Consider the following 18,463-nt stretch of genomic DNA (forward strand, 5'->3'; position numbering starts at 1 on the left):
TTGAGTTACTCAGCACGGACCTGATAGGTAAGCTGTACATGTGTGATGGTGGACACAGTACAGTACATGTGTCATGGTGACTAAATGACCACAAGCCTATCCTCTCTGTACCAAAACAGTAGTTGAGGTGGTTGAATGCATAATTAAATTTACCCATCAGTTTGAGTTTCTGAAAAGGATACAGATCAAGGCACAGAGGACAGATCAAGGCACAGAGTTTGTGAATTCAGCACTTTTGCTAAAATGTTGCTAAAATATTTTAGTTGTGTTTTGATCCATGCTTCAATTACAAACATGGTTTCCTATTACAAACATCTTCACCTTCACTTAAAGAATTTCTTTCAAAACCATATTGAAAATATTGGCATAATGGATATTATGATATGTTCTTTATATTAACAGATAAACAAGAATGTATGTGCCAATTCAGAAATTAAAAGGAGCCATTGTTCACCTTACCTCCCTCAAACCAATGGACTGGTAGAGAGGATGAACAGTACCATACAAAGGTGAGGCAAATGGTTGATTTAATATGAATTCATTATATACTTAATGTACATTATTGTCAGATGTACCAAATGATCTTTAATTTACAGCAGCAAATGCAAGTGGGACCATAAATATTTCTTTTTGGGAGATGCCTATTGTCAGTTAAAATTGATATTTTTTAGAGCTCTCAGCAAGCTGGTAGCAAAAAAAAACCTGAAAATTGGGACGAGTACTTGGACGCGGTCATGTTAAGGTTGCGGACCGAAAAACAAATAACGACTCAGTTCTCCTCATTCTTTATGAGGTTTGATGATAGGCTTAGTACCCAACAGAGGTGCCAGAACACTTCATGGTTGGTAAACTCATGTCTAAATATAATTTTAGGTCTATCGATACAGTGTTGAAAATGAAAGAAAGTAAAAACATGTTCACAGGTAGACAACAGTGTTGGGGTTGTTGTGGCTGAGGAAATAAAGCACCTTGATCAAATCACGGATATTGTTCATGGTAATGTCAGAAGGCAGCAGGAGAGCACAAGGAGGCGAATAAAGCACTGTGGTCCTAAACCTACCTTAAAAATATGAGACCAGGTGTGGAGACAAAATGTAAGAAGCCAAGAGAGAAAAGATGACTGGCAAACTGGAGGCAAACCTCTTTGGTCCTTTCACTGTGATGGCACTCCAGTGGAAAAGTAAAAGATCTGAGAGAAGATGTTACTGTTTTCAAAATAGTTAATGTAGATTACTTAAAAATTCCAAGGGTGGAGCTACCCCCATATTAAAAAAAAAATATCGGTGGCCATAACAGCAGAAGTCCAAGCCCCTGCCCCTGAGCAGCACCAGCCTCAACAGGCCCTGTCTCGGCATCCACCTCACTAGCTCCAACACATGCACACATTTCAGTTGAAAATGTAGGTAGTATGAAATAGAATTTTTTATTTGCTCCATAGCAGCACCCGAGGTGTCCATTTATACAGAATTAGAGCTCGGCTAATATGCCCAAACTCCGCGGCCTCACAAACACAAGCTTAATAATTTATAAGTGACTTTAATTTTATAGCATTTAAAATTGCTTATTATTTAGTTGAACCAAAACCATTTCATGTTATTTCATTCTGGTATGCAGGACAAAGATGAAGCACAGTTTCTTGTGATGGTGTTCAGTATTTAATTACAATAAGTTCTGTATCTCATCGCTGTCAGGCAGAAACCTTGTATGTTCAAAACTGTAACTTTTCAGGAAACTAAAAAACCCTGTATTTTTAAACAATTTAACACTGTGTCAAAGTTGGTATTCTGACTTTATATATGGTCAGACACTTGCGTGTGTCATTATATTATTAACATTTTACCAAAATCATGCTCAAATGGAATTACAAGTTTTTTGACCAACATATGTGGAGATATTATGTGTTTTGTCCGTCATTAAAAACAGCCGCATCTGAGGCAGTAAGTGAACCACATTACGTTTTTAACAACTTACAGCTTACACAATGTTTATTGTGTCTATGTGTGCACTCAGTTTTTCATGTTGTTTAATACATGTGGCCAAAATCTCATGAAAAAAAAACATGAAGTGCTATGCACAGACTTTAAGACAGTATTTGCTAGGGTAAATGCTAGATTAAACTCACTCCAACCTACAAACGATGTACTTATTTAGACATCCAGATTATTATTTACCCTTGCACTGCAAAAAAGAAGAGGTTGTCTTGAAAACACATTACCTCAGTGGAAAGATCACTGTTACCTTTCAAAGGGAACTTGACGTTGCGTTTAGCATAACAGTGCACCATGGCGTCCAGCCCCAATGGTGCGGGAGGAGTGAGGGCAAACCACAGCGGGCAGTGTGTTGTCTCCTTGGAGGCGAACACATCCACTTCTGCTTGTCCGAACCTCCACCATATGGACTCCACCACTTGTGGATGGAGCCTCCAACCCCCGGGCCTCAGCCCCTGCCTCGACAGGATGTCTGCCCCCACATTCCGGCTGCCCTGAATGTACAATGCACTTACTGACAAGAACTTTCCCTCTGCCCAGAGAAGGATTAGTTGTGCCTGCCTGAACAGGGGGCGTGAACGTACCCTGTCATATAACAACCCTGGTGGTTGATATATGAGACCACCGCTGTGTTGTCTGTCACAACTAACACATGGTGACCTCTTAACTGAGGAAGAAAGCCAGCCGGTGAGGGAGGCATCTGTCATTATCGTCTTGCGATAAGGAGATGCCCCTAGAGTGTGACCTGAGGCTAAAAACTGGGGACACCTCCAAATACTCAGAACACACAGGCATCGCCGCGTGACACTGATTACTCTCGGAGGTTTCATCCTCGGATGAACTTTTCAACCACCACTGAAACGGTCTCATGTGCAATAGACCCAATGGTATGATGTTGGCCTAACAGTCTCTCATGGAGACTGGAGGGGATGCCCAGACCCAGTGTTATCTTGCTCAATGTTTATAGGATCGAGCCTATGCATGTTGGGGATCGAAAAGCCCTCATCGTAGTAGGATCCCATATAATCCCTAGAAAAGTTGTCCTCTGCACTGGAGAAAGCATACTTTTCTTGAGGTTCAACCTGAGCCCCAAGCTCCTCATGTGGGCGAGAACAATATCTCGATGTTGAAGCGCCAGTTCCCTGGATCGTGCTAGAATTAACCAGTCATCCAGGTAGTTTAGTATACGGATGAAAGCCAGACCTGGAAGACAGAGCAAGAGATAGAGCAGCGCTCGTCTCTGGCTCCTCTTCCAAATCCATACGAGATCCCCAGGCCAGCCAAGATCCGCGAGGCTCTGAAACCCAACTCCCTTCGGACGAGAAGAGAGCGAGTCGTGAGCGGAGCTGCCTAATCGTAAAATGTTCACAATGCTGACAGTCAGCCCCCTCAAGGGCTGCCGTCGCATGCTCCACACCTAAACACTTCCCACAGAAAGCGTGTCCGTCTCCTCCAGTGATGAAACGGGAGCAAGGCGTAACACACTTTCTGAATTCTCTCTTGCTCATTCTTTCTTTCTCTTTTCTTTTCTTTTAAAAATGGATAGAAAAGTTTTGAGATTTTGAGAGAATATAGAGGAGAAATGAAGTGTCTTTTTGTTACACAAACAACCGACATGCAGTCTCAATGAAGATAATAAGGCTGACAGCGCGGCTCACAGGTGCCATATATATATAGATCACGAGACGCGCTTAATTGCCACATCACCTGATCATGGCAGGAATATAAATAGAGGCATGATTTTACACAAGCTTCAGATACCGGTTGTGCGTGCAAGGGCGCTCCCATAGTTATGCTAAACGCAACATTACGTTCCCTTCTCAGGGAACAGGGTTACATGCGTAACCAAGACATTTTCCTTCAGCTCTACTTCGTGCTGCACTTCATTCAAAATGGAAAAAGGGTGGAGCTATGAGGATTTGCCTGACAGTCTTAGGATCCAATAGAGTTACGATTTAGTCACAAGCTCTTTTTAATATTTATATTGGTTAAATATTGAAAAACCCACAATTGGATAATCTGTCCCAGCCCTGAGTTGAAACAAACTGTGCACAAGATACCAGCTGACTAGTAATGAGCAAAGTTAACTAACTAGAAAGAGAACATGCAATCTATCTTCATGGGAATGGTTAAAACACAAAATACTGCATCAGGGAAAGAATATTTCAGTTCATCCAAAGTGAAAGTGCAAACAAATCTGTCAGTAGTTCCAAAAATCTGCCTCACAGTAACAGCTGATGGGGAGAAAGAGAGAAGTGTGCTATGGAGTATTGTCCATATCAGAACAGGAAATATAATTATATCACAATGACCACTGAGTGTGTAGTTAGTGAAAAATTGTATTAATTGAATGTAAAAGGTGAAATGTTTAGGATGGACAAGGCATTTTATTTAAGTATGCTTTCAATTAGTCAAAAAACAGTCTACAATGTACACATGAAAAAAGATTCTACTACTGACCTGCCTAAAAAAGATGAGAGAGGGAAGCATGTAAAAAAAACAGATTGATACACAACAGAAAGAAGGTGTTTATGCTCATATACACTAATTCCCAGTTGAGTCTCCTCCAAAAAGTGTACTCTAAAATTGCTGAGTTAAACAGAACCCAGTTTGGGTCGATTCTGAAATCCAGCGCTGGGGACTGCTTGCTCAAATTTAACCTATTACCTGAAGACACTTAAAAATTCAACATAGAAGCAAATACTCACATCTGCAAATCCAGTTGGAGATAGAAAAATAAGGCACCAACCGTGAGTGAGAAGAAGCAAGGTTCCAGATTTATTGGTTCCGTTCCACCACACGAGATCCACACCGATGAGAATTCTCAGAAGTGATCTGACACCTGGAGCTGAGGCTCCTTCATTTATACAGTGTTCTACACAAAGAATACAATTATTTTTTAGAAAGAGCTTATCAAAAATACCAGTATGTTTTGGAAAGAGCCTTTTCCAGCCACCATTAGGTTTGAAAGAGGTACAAGACACAACATTTCGGAGAGACCTTGGTCTCACAGTTATCTCGCGGGGACAGCGTGACTCAACTATCCTTATAAATGGCCCCTCTTGGTTTCTCTTAAAAATTAAGGCCTTTTTAAGGTCTGTATTACTCCTGACTTTTTCCCGTGAGACAAGACTCTTCCCCACCTCCAAGTATATTATGAGTAAGTTTCTTTCACATTTTTCTGTATTTCTGGTTTATAATTTATTTGCTCTACATTTCTGTTTCATATATGGTTATACTGCTTGCAAGTGTTTTACTGTACTCCATACTTCATAATATCATTATATTATCCTTATAATATCTTAATACTCCTTTTATTATTCTTATAAAGTTATAGTGTTCATTTATTTTATTTCTTTTATTAATGTTCTTATATATCCTTTTATTATTCTTATAAAGTTATAATGTTCTGCTTTCCTTCTGGCGGCACAGGCCTCTGTGTGTGTGTGTGTGTGTGTGTTATGTCTGCACGTGTCTGTGTGTCTAGGTGCCCGTTGTCATTTTTCCTTCTCTCCTTTACTGGAGGGGCTGGATTTGGATCTGAACACTCACTATCAGCTTGCGCATCTCACTGCTGACATCATGGTGCTACTTGACGTTCTTCACACCCCCTCTGGAAATGGAAATGCGGGGTCCCCCCCCTCAGATACAGAATCTGCCCCACGAATGTGTGTATTGACGCAAACAGACACTCTGCCTGACCCTCCCTCCAGCTTTCAGTCTGAGGATGATGTCACCTTCTCTGATCTGGGCTCTGACCATTCTTCCTTCTTCTCACCTGCCAGTCCCAGGTACTCTCCTCATTACACCTCGGTCAGCTATCCCACGTTCCCAGAACCCCCCTTTTATCACCCGTTTTCTCCCTACCAATCCCCTCAGGATTATACCCCCACCAGTCCTGTGAATTTTGAATAAAATTACATGCTGTTCATGCTTATTTTGTGAACCTCAATAAACTTACATGTTAATCATACTTGGTCTCTCTCGTGTTTATTTCATGCCATTTTTATCCACACCAGGACAATGTGGACCGACTCAGTCTGGACTGTTTTATCTCAGCAAGGTTGGGTTATGATGTTGACTCAGCTGGGATGATTTACTTTTCTCTACAAAAATACACAGTGTAACAATATATTTGGTTCTTACATAAATTTATGTTGAAAATTATTTTGCTACAAAATACCTGTTAAATACTCATTAAACTCCTCAGATGCCAATCATGCCAAGTGACTATTCCACCAATGTCTTGAAACTGTTCCTGTCCATTTTAGATCTCCATTCCACTGACTGAGTTCAGCTAGAGGTCATGTGCTTTTTCACCTGCTGTTGCTAATAATCCCTCAGGGTTTTTATGGGATTGAGGTCCAGGGAATTTTATCGAGGGGTCAGAGTTCATTATACACTCAGTGTAGAATTGTGTGCAGTCTGATTCACTGTGCATGATGAACACACACTTCTCACATCTCTGAGTCTGTTTAATGTGTTATAATTAAATGAGTGATGTGTTTATAAATGTGTTCTCTATTCCCCAACATGGAAATGCAGGAACACCGGAGTCTTCATCACACACACATGGATTTTCATCACACACTGAACCTAAAAGGAAAAACATCTGAGTTAAAAACCATCAACTGGACTGTGGTGCTTCATGATCAACAGCATGTAATCATCTCTGCTCCAAGAGAAACATCATCTCCTCCTGTTTATAACTAATCATCTTGTTCAGACAAAAGCAGCAGTATGAAGTCAGAGATAGCAGGCTGTCACAAGGAGACCAGGTGTTCATTTACAATCACTCTCATGCACTCATTTGTGATATTTTGTAGAATCTGTCTGACTCTCTGTCTTCTACCTTCACATGAATTTTAAATCAACACACTTTACTGAACAAAAAACAGCATTAAAGACAATTGTTAGACAAATTCTGATTAAATAGGATATAGTGACATTTATAAAACTGGTTTTGTTCCTAACCTGGTAATCTGATATTTATTGGAACTAAAGAGAAATGTACAAACTAATGATAATCAGGATAAATTAGTCTTTTATTTTTCCAGCATTTATCTAAAAAGGTCATTACTCACATCAGTGTCTGTAGTTTGTAATGTTTATCATTCTTAAGAGCAGAGAGCAGCTTCTTTCCAGAGTCCCCTATTTTATTATTAAACAGATCCAGTTCTCTCAGGTGTGAGGGGTTTGATCTCAGAGCTGAAGTCAGAGCAGCACAGCCTTCATCTGACACACCACACTTACGCAATCTGTACAGAGACACAAGGACACAGTTCACTCTCATGATCTTAGGCAGAGGAGCAACAGCTCTGACTTTCCTCCTGGTCGTAGACAGTTTCTCTTATTGTGGCCTGAGTAACACACACTAGGTCTTAACTTTTCCCCGCTTCACACATCTCAGCAAAATCTCTTTTTTTAATCAGCGTTCACATGAACAGTTCTTTCTTGAGAAGATCAGACTGTCCATTATCAGACCTAAAACAGGATCGGACTCTAAATAGCTTTTGGAGAAGTTGTTAGCTCACTGGTTCATGTACTTTTTTAAAGCCAGACTGTGAATGTGTAAATAGTTTATTCAGTATTAAATGTGACTGTTTTATTCATACAAAATGTGTTTGTCTATTATTGTGAGTTGGATGAAGATTAGAACACGTTTTATTACTAATTATTTAAAATATGATCTTACCACAGTATCTCCAGTTTACAGTGAGGATTCTCCAGTACAGCAGAGAGACTCTTCACTCCTGAGACTCCTACATTATTATAGGACAGATCAAGTTGTCTCAGGTGTGAGGGGTTTGATCTCAGAGCTGAAGTCAGAGCAGCACAGCCTTCATCTGAGGCACCACACTTACACAACCTGTAGAGAGACACAGTGGCATACTCTTCATCAAAAGAATTTAATCTTGGTTTAAGACTTACTTTAAAGATGATATAGGGTTGCACAATTAATCGAATATTGATCTCGATTACGATTTTGACTGGCCACGATTACATGAACATGATCGACAGCGATATTGATGTTCAAAGTTCGTCCTCCGCTCATAGAAAACTCTGCAGTAGCTCAAATCAAGTGCTTCCTAGCCTTAACCAGTCATATAGTGGCGCAGGGATGACGTCATTTTGTAACGCCAAAACCCGGAAATGAGTTAGCATTTTAGCACTTGCGCTGCCAGCCTTGCTTCAGGTTTCAGAGCACGCTGCAAGCTCCAGTGCTTGCGCGAGGGGAAATCAAGACTAACGAGCTGATAAATGGGACTACAGAGGTTGTCGGGACATTAAACGTCATCCCGCCAAACAAGAAAAGTCTTTGCAGATAAACTGGTTCAGATATGCTGTGCACAATTCCCCCCAAAAAACATGGCTGAAGATTCATCCACAGAGTAAATCCGTATTATGGAAAATGTTTTAAATAAAGTTTGGAAAAGTTGTCGGAAGCTTGGTGTTGGTGATGTTGAAGTCGAGCGACCGTGTTGTAGTTTGTTTATAGCGTACGGTTAGCTGTTTATTTCTGGTGATTGTATTTAGGTTTCAAACTTCATAAAAGTTGTGTTCATTTGAGAAAATGATTTTGGTTGACAAAACATGTTAGTATTGTAAACTTTTGTTGATCACAGAGATTATTTTTTGCAATAATCCAAAGGCCTATGTGAAAATCCTATTGGGTTTTTGTCGAGGGAACCGGTGTGATGATAACTTCCGGGCGCGGTACAAAATGACGTCATCCCTGTACCGCTCTATTGGGTGATTTGGCTGTGTCTCTCCTCCTGTAAACACTGTTATTGCATTTTCTGCATATGCCTGAATTGTTTTCAATTGGTTGCATATTGTTATATTTGATTACATATTTTCATTTGGTTGATGGTATTTTTATTTTTACTTATCCTATATTTTGGATATAACTGTATTTACATTTTGCTTCTACGAGATGATGCACTTTAAGGACCAGTCTAATTTGATGCAAAGATTTGTACATTAGCAGGAATGTAGGACAACATGGAGGTGAAAGCAGAGGTTTATTTAAATATGAAAGTGCAATAAAAATATTTTGCCTAAAATCAACAAATAATTGTGATCTCAATATTGATCAAAATGATTGTGATTATCATTTTGACCATAATCGTGCAGCCCTAAGATGATGTGTTTTTAAAATGATTTTATAATTCAGAATGATATGAGTATTTAATATCACCTGTTTATTCTAATTAACAATGTAATTAAGAATGATCAATACTGAGTGTTATATATAGTTTCTGTAATATGTTCTGTATATATTTATATTATTTATATTATTACAGAATGAAGTAAAAGTCTGAATCATGGTGAAAAGCACTCTCTATCATGAATTAAAAAATATAATGTAAAGAGCAAAGCATTCATTTTAAAGAGAATTAACACTCGTGTTCTCTAAACCAGATTACTTGCTGATAATTTATTGTTAAATAAAATATTCCTGAATTATTAAAATGACAGGGAGTAAAAATATCTATAAATTGCGTTCATCAGGTTCTTTGGGATTAGGATGTGAAATTTACAATAAAAACTTCTACAGAAGAATGACCCATGAAGAGATTTTTATGTGCATTTGAGGAAGAATCGCCCAAAAAGTGTAGAAACGTTGGAAGAGTAACTTTTACACATTCTTCTCAATTTAATAAAGATTGTGAGATTATCAGTCATCAGTTTTACACATGATTTTGTCCTCTCAAAACCAGGTTGTAAATTAGCACCGTGTGTGGTGTTGGGAGCAGTTGCCAGGTCCCGGGTTTTAATGAGGAACTGAGCTAATTTTGACTCACCAGCGTGGCCTGATTTCTTTAGCTATACAATCATGTGAAAAACTAAGTAACCCCCATGGAAATTGTTTGCTTTCTGACATATTTGGACAAGCAAACATTTGTTCATCTTTGAAACAGTGCCTATTAATAAAGTTGATATACTTGAACAAAACCACAATGAAAAATAGCTTTTTCAATCATTCATCCAACAGCAATATCAATAGATGTGATGATATTTTGTGGGAGAAGTAAGTACACCCTTGGCTCAGAAGCTACTATTGCTTTAGCAAAAATAAATTCTTGAAGGCGTTTTGCATAATTGTCCACCAGTCTCTGATATCAGCTTGCTGGAATTTTTGACCACTCTTCCATGAAATATTCTTTCATGTTTGAGGGTTTTCTTGAATGTTCTGCTCGTTTCAAATCCCCTCACAACATTTCAATGGGGTTCAAATCCGGGCTTTGACTAGGCCATTCCATAACCCTCCATTTCTTCTTTTTGAGCCATTCCTTGGTGGATTTGCTAGTGTGCTTAGGATCATTATCCTGTTGAAAGGTCCACTTTCGGTTTAACTTCATCTTTTGGACAATGGCTTTATATTATATCCAAGCACTCTTTGATATGATACAGAATTCATAGTTGAATCAATGAATGGAAGCTGTCCAGTCCCTGAGGCAGCGAAGCAACCCCAAACCATAACATTTTGACAACTCCTGAAAAGCTGTCTTTGTTCTGTGCCAAACATGTCTGCTGTCGCTATGGCCACAAAACTATCTTTGATTCGTCTGTACAGAGCACATTATTCCCAAAGGCCTGGTCTTTGCCTATATGCTCATTAGCAAACTGTAGTCTTGCTCTAATGTTCTTTTTATACAGTAAAGACTTTTTCCAGGCATGCTTCCCATGAAGGTCAAATTTGTGCAATCTCTTTCTGATTGTAAAAGCATGCACTTTGACACCAACAGTTGCAAGACTTATTAGCAGATCTTGTGATGAATTTTGGGATTCTTGGTGAATTCTTTTTACATAACATGGGCTGCTCTTGGGCTGAATTTGCTTGGACGGCCAGTCCTGGACAAATTGGTAGTCATTTAAAATCTGCAGCATTTGTAATTGATTTTCCTTACAATTATGTATTTCAAATAATTTGGAGATCTTTTTAGATTCCTTGCCAGACTCATAAGCATCCACAACCTTTATCTGAAAGCCTTACAGAACTTACATGTTGGCATGATGTCACCACACACCTCAATAACAATGGGAACACCAGACACTATATATGAGATATGAGGGTATAAATAAAACAGGTTCCACCTGCACTCCCTAAACAGATTCTAATCACTGGCACGCAATCTTGAAAACCTGATTAAAATTTTATGTATTTGAATGTGTGATAAACGTAGGGGTGTACTTATTTTTACTCATAGACATTCTTTATTTATGACAAAATGTGGAATAATATGAGACCATTTGAGGATCTTAGTGAAAGAACTATTGAGGAAAACTACCTGGTTTTAATACTGCTAATGTCATTGTTGCTGTGCTTCTTTTGTTGTTTTCATTTTTTAAAGTTAAAAATCTATTGTTTTTATTTAATGTCATCAGTATGGCATTAACTTTTTTTTTCATTTTAATTTATTTATTAATTTTTATGTGATACATTTACATGTGATTCATATTCATGTGATTCATTTACATGTGATTCATGTACATGTGATTCATTTACTGATTTGCTTCTATATCCAGTTTTAGACTGTGATATTACAAAGGTCTTTCCAGATTATTACTTGCCACACTGTATGAGATAACCCCAGTAAAATTGCCTGAATTCTATAATATAATTTGTTTACCATGTTAGGTTTAAATCCTCTAAAAACAGATTCGTAATTGACTAACATTACTCTGTTCCAGTTCACATCCTTCAAAGCATTGGCATGTTTTGTTTACTCTCACAATCCCCCAAACACACACACTCCCAAAGTCTCCATTAAAAAAAATGAGACAGCAGTATGTGAAAACAACTCGGAGAGTAAGTTGAACTAACCAAAAAAATTACCAAGACAAAAAGTTCCAGTAAGAGAAAAAGCCCCTACTGACTTCAAGTCTGATCAACAGTCTGTGCACAATAACAAATATAATGTCCTTAAATTTTAAAGACTTTTAACAAATAACATAACTGTGTAGCACGTAAAGCCGAGGAAAAAAACACTAATACAATTAAATAAACAGAAACTCTAACCCAGTCAGAGCCTCAAAACAGAGAACCACTTTACAGAAGTAGATTTAAGAGGAGTGAGTCCACAAAATCTAGGCAAAGTAATGCAACGACAATATCTTCAATAAAAATCCAAATACTGTAGAGCTGGAAGGCTGAGTGCAAAAAATAAAAATATAGCCAAAAAGACGCCGCTGTGTAGGTGATGCAGTTCACCCCGATATCAAGAGTTTAACATAGTCTCCTGCTTCCTCCACTGAAATTAAGTCCTTCTGAACACCGTTATATGTAATGCGAAGCTGAGCTAGGTGAAGTATTCCATAGCGAGCGCCCTCAATACCTCGGAGTTGATGCCGAACCTCATTAACAGGCTGCCCGGGCCCGGGCTATCTTGGCTGTGTAGTTAGGGAAAACAGACATAGTGAAATCCCTCATTTTAATCCGCTGGAGCTCTCTCGCATGGTGTAAAATGTCAACACAGTCACTATGATAGTGGAATCTGCACACAATAGCTCATGGTCATTCACCAGGCTTGGGCTTTGGCTGAAGTGTCCGGTGGGACTGGTCCAAAACCGGCTCCTTCTCCAGACCAAACGCCTCCTTTAACAAGGCCGCTACAGCAGCAGTTGTACATGTGTCAGCGCCCTCTGGAACTCCCACTATCCTAAGATTATTGCGTCGTGACCTCGACTCCAAATCCTCACATTTATTCTCTAATTGAGTCACGGTCGCAGTGAGAGATTTGATAGTAGTCTTCATTTGAGCTATGTCAACGGTGCAACTGGAGAGAGCGTGCTCCGTTTCCACAACAGTACTTTCAGTGTTGACATGGTAGCCTCGGTAGCTACTTTATCACTAGCCAGCTGTGTTTTCACTGCCTGCAGGTCAAGCTGAACAGCAGACAGCGCAACCCTGAAAGTCTCCTGGAGCTCCTTTTCAAAAATATCGGCGATGTCCTTCCTCAGTAAAACCAGCAGCTCAAGCTTGAGGGCGGCGAAGTCAAAGGCACCACGCGGCGACGCGGATTCAGAGGAAGAAGGGGACTCACTCGCGGCGCGCACACTTGGCCTCAGTCGTGTCTGAATGCTACCACGGGTTTTCATGTTCTTTCCAGACATTTTAACATACCGCAAAGTTAAATGTGCAAACAAGGAAACGGAGTAGAATAAGTCAAAATCTATTGTATGACCGAAAAGCGCTAATTAATTACAATTTTAATTGAAATCAGCAGGAGCTTCCAACTTCGCGTCCTACTCCCAACATGGCATTAACTTTTAATTTTAGTTTTCAAATTCTTTTTTTTTTTTTTAGATCATTTCCATGTCACTGCTGCTTTTAAACCCTCCAGCTCACACACAGTGCATTTCGTTTGCGTCCCAGGTGCTGTTTGGGTGATTAGTTACAATATTTTAGTAAATTTCATAGTAATTTCAGACACATTGTAGTCACATCAAGTCATGTTTTGTGCTGCAGCTTCTCACATACATACATCTGACCCAAAGACTCTGTGACAAATCATCAGTGTGCAATGAAATGGAACAATCTTCCTCCTCAGAAGAGGGATGATGAACCTAAAACTGCTTCCGTCTCACTATTACAATGTGTCTTACTGAGGAGCAGGTCATGCAACTCTTACCCCATGATCTTACCCCAATTTCTCCAGTTTACAGTGAGGATTCTCCAGTACAGCAGGGAGACACTTCACTCCTGAGTCTCCTAGTTTATTATAGGACAGATCCAGTTGTCTCAGGTGTGAGGGGTTTGATCTCAGAGCTGAAGTCAGAGCAGCACAGCCTTCATCTGAGACACGACATTTATACAACCTGTAGAGAAACACAGTGAAACACTGATGAAACACTCTTCATCAACAGATTTTTATCTTGGTTTAAGACTTACTTTAAAGATGATGTGTTTGTAAAATTATTTTATTATTCAGAATGAAATGAGGATTTAATATCACCTGTTTATTCTAATTAGCAATGTAATTAAAATTATCATACTGTGCACTATATTTAGTTTCTCTCATCTGTTGTGACCCAGGTAGCTACAGTGGCCTGGCCTATTATAAAATTAAGCATGCAGATCTTTTCTTTCTGTGCAACTAAATATTTAGGACCAAAAATGAACAGGTATTTGACCCAACTTCCCTATCCAAATTCCCGAGTCTATTAAACATTGCTATTAGTCTGTCACATCTTTAAAAAGGTGGTATAGCATTTCCTCTATATCACAAATTGGACATGTTGTAGCTATAGTGGAGTGGATATGCGCCATGTGTCTGTTTGTGGCCACGGCCCCATGCACAACCCTCCAATGTAGATCAGATGTAAGCTTCTCTATAGGGGACTTGTACAGTGACCTCCAATAGCCCTGTGGAGGAGAGCCTGGTACCAGCAGGTCTGACCACCTCAACTCCTTCACACCAGCCAGAGAGTTTTGATGGGTGACTTTCACAATGACTGCATACAAGGCCTTTTTGGTCAGCTGTGGTGTGCTAAAATAGAGTAGGGTTCCTCCTGCTGTTCAACCGCTGCAGAAATGGAGAGGGAGGGGAAGCATTGCCAGTCTCCTACAGATCCCTGCACTATAGCCTCCTTAAACTCTGGAGGCAGTGCTAGGATCACTTCTCTCAGCATCAAATGGGAGCAAATGGGACTGGATTCCTGTCTCCTCAATCAGTGCCGTGAGACTTCCAGGCTTTGACGGCTCTCAAGCCTCCAAGCTTGGTTATTTGTGCTTTGTGAAGGCACTGGCGAACACTCCTCGATGTAAGGATTACAGCTGGTATCAGTGGATTGTTAAATAAGGGCTCTTGTTTACACAGTAGCATGGTTGTTTGCCTGTCCTGTTTGCCTTTAAAAGGGAAGACCATGCTCTTAGGACTCACTGATAAAACACAGTTGTCCTTGATACATCGACCTCGTTTATGTACAGGATAAACAAGTATCTGTCGTATGCCATGTTCTCTACTTTATGTAAGAGTAGACACACTGGAGTAGTCCATGTCAGTATTATGCTGTAGAGCAGTCTCTGCTGTCTGCAGACGAAAAGCCCTTATTCAACTGGACAGGTCAATCAGGCCCTGACATCCCTCCTGTACTGGCAGGTATAAGACAGGGGCTTCTGTCCAGTGTTGTCCATTCCAAAAAAAGTCCACTATCCTCCTCTGGATCTTTCTCAATGACTAATGTCTCTGGTGGCTTAAGGGCTGTGAACTTGTGCCACAGCATGATGGTGATCAGATTGTTGGTGACCAGCACCCTCCCCCTGTAGGACAGCTGGGGCAGGACCCAAGTGCACTTAGACAACCTAGCAGATACCTTCTCCACCATTCCCTCCCAGGTTTTTTTTGCAGGTATTCTTCTTCTCCCAACAGGACGGCCAAGTATTTTTTCCACTATAAGTTTTTTTGTCAGTTTTGGAAGTTCTTTCTATTGCCACTGTCCTGCAGTAAAACTTTTGCACTTACTCCAGTTCACTCGTATAGAGGATGCCCCTTGGTAAACAGCTAGACTATGAGTAAAAGCTTGAACGCCTTCCTGCTTTGTAATGAAGACCATTACATCGTCAACATAAGTCTTCCCCCAACCTTGAGCATAATGCTAGCCTTAGAATATAGAAGTTTAATCTATAATAAAAAAAACCTTGTTCCTAGCCCAATGGCATCTAGTGTGTTTAAAAGATATGCAAGATATACTCTATCAAAAGGTTTTTTCTTGATCCATGGATAAAAAAAACCCAGATTGTAAGATTGATTTTATTTACACAGTTCAGTCATATCACGTACAAGATATACATTATCCATTATCGTGTGTCCGGGCACACGCCTGACGCCAAATATGGCTGGCCCAGTCTCCACTTTTGGAGCCCTGCAGGAGCGCCCTCCGCTCTCTCCCGGTTATTCCTGGGGAACTGTTCAGCTGGGCTGCACAGCAAGCCCTGGAGCGCAGCCTACAGGTTACACAGTCCAGATAACAGTTTGCTAGTCTGCGTCGTGAACGTCCCACTAGACAAAGACCTTCTAGGCCAACAAATACGGCTCAGTACGTACCACAGCCGATTACCCAGCCGAGAGCACGAAACCTTTCTGGGTGTTATCAGCCAACCCCCACCCAGCCCCCTTGCTTGGCACAGCGAGGCCAGCCTTCGGGCCATCACCCTTCCAGAAATTATAAGGTGCGAAGAGGTAAACAAGGACTGTACCACTCCCGCGGTTGGGTGCTTCAACAGCCAGTAGCTCAGATGCTGGGAAGCTCTTACATCAGACCCCTGGGTTGTATCAACCTTGTCACAGGGCTACAACGTTCAATTCAGACGCTGACCGCTGAGGTGCCAGGAGGTCAAAACGACCTTAGTCAAGGACCCAAACAAGGCTCTGGCCCTATGCCAGGAGGTCCAGGCTCTCCTGAAAAAGGGTGCCATCGAGCAATTAGACAAAGCTTTATGGAACAGTGGATTTGATTCCACTTATTTTATCATCGCAAAGAAAGACGGCGGATTCCTCCCCATTCTGGATTTAAGATCTCCAAACACACACCTCAAGGGTTTCAAGTTCCACATGCTATGTACAGTGGACGTGCTGCATGGCATCAAGCAGAACGCTTGGTTTACAACCATCGACCTGAAAGACGCATATTTTCACGCTCCAATCGTGCCCCAGCACAGGCAATTCCTCTGTTTCGCCCTCGAGGGAAGGGCTTACCAGTTTTGTGTGCTCCCATTCGAGATTTCACTGGCACCAGGGGTCTTCACCAGGTGTGTAGCAGTGGCACTGTCTACATTACTGGCCAGGGTATTCGAATTTTCCTGTACCGGGATGACTGGTTGATTTGTTCCCAGCCAAGGGTAGATGCCCTCAAAGAATCAGCATTGCTGGACTCCCATGTTACCAAGCTAGGGCTTACAGTGAATTATGGAAGGAGCTCTCTGATGCCCAGTCAGCGAAGACTGACATCTGACATCTAGACATTGGCATCTAGTTGAACTCCCAGTTGATGATGGCTACCCCCTCTCAACGGCGAGTCAACAACATCCTCCAGCTCATCAGTCACAGAAGAGGCAGGGCTCTGGTCCTCAAAGCATTTCTGAGACTGCTAGGTATTCTCACAGCAGCCTCTTCGGGGGTCCCTTTTGGCCTTCTGTCATTACGGCCTCTCCAGATCTGGCTGAATGACCTCGGCTTGCATCCCAATCAACACAGACACAAGCTGGTCAGAATCACTGCCAGTGGGCTAGGGTTCCTACGCCCATGTATAATATGCTCTTCTCCTCAGAAGAGCATATTTTACCCAGGGGTTCCCTTAGACTGGCACAGCCTCCACCCTGGCGAATGGAAGCTGCACCCTGAAGTAGTGCAAGCGATCTGGCACAGACATGGCAGGACGGAGGTGGACCTTCTCACCTCACTGCCAAGGACACACTGTCCCCCTTGGTTTTCACTTGGGGAATCAACAAGCCCCTTGGGCCAAGAGGTGCTGGCCCATGTGTGGCCAAATCAACTGCTATATGCTTTCCCTCCACTACTGCTGATACTGCCCTCCCTAGACAGGATCCTCAGGAGCAATCACAAGGTGCTACTAGTAGCCCCCAAATGGCCAGGGAGGGTGTGGTTTCCAATATTACACAGATTACTGTACAGGGAGCCTTGGTCCATCCCTGTGAGGAGGTATCTCCTCTCACAGCTTGAGGGTCGAATCTGGCACATGAACCCATCCCGGCTGCAACTTTGGATCTGGCCTCTGAAAGGCCAGAGCCATTACTAAGGCTGTGTGATCCAACAGTTGTTCAGACCATCCACAACTCCTGTGCACCTCCCACCAATGTATTGTACACTAACAGATGGAAGCTCTTTTCTGAGTGGTGCCAGGCACAAAATCAGGAACTAACACACTGTCCCATACTGGTAATCCTCAGCTTTCTCCAGTCAAGTCTTGATGGAGGCCTTGCAGCCTCGACCATCAAGGTATACATAGCTGCCATCTCAGCCATGCATAATAGAGTAGATGGCGTAATGATTGGGTCCCACACCCTTGTGACCCGCTTCCTTAAAGGTGGTCAACGTCTGAGACCTCCTCAACGAAACCAAGTATCCTATTGGGACTTGCCTCTCGTATTAGAGGCACTGTGTCAGCCTCCATTTGAACCTCTAGAGAGGTCAGAATTGAGATGGCTGTCTATGAAAACAGCTTTCCTCTTAGCCATGGCATCGGCTAAATGAGTAGGTGAGTTGCACGCCTTATCAGTAATCCGAGAGTACCTACACTGGAGTTCTGGGAAAACAGGGGTAATTTTATGGCCGAACCCTTCTTTTTTTTCCTCCCAAAGACCTTTTCTTCATCTTATACGAACCAGCCCCTCAGTCTGTCAGCTTTTGAGCCCCCAACTCAGGAGGATGAGCAGGGGTCAAGTGCGAGTCTGTTGTGCCCAGTGTGAGCATTAAAGTGTTATACCCAAATGACTGCTGAATTCCAGC

The sequence above is a fragment of the Ictalurus furcatus genome, chromosome 19 (assembly GCF_023375685.1).
Source record: "Ictalurus furcatus strain D&B chromosome 19, Billie_1.0, whole genome shotgun sequence".
Lineage (NCBI taxonomy): Eukaryota > Metazoa > Chordata > Actinopteri > Siluriformes > Ictaluridae > Ictalurus > Ictalurus furcatus.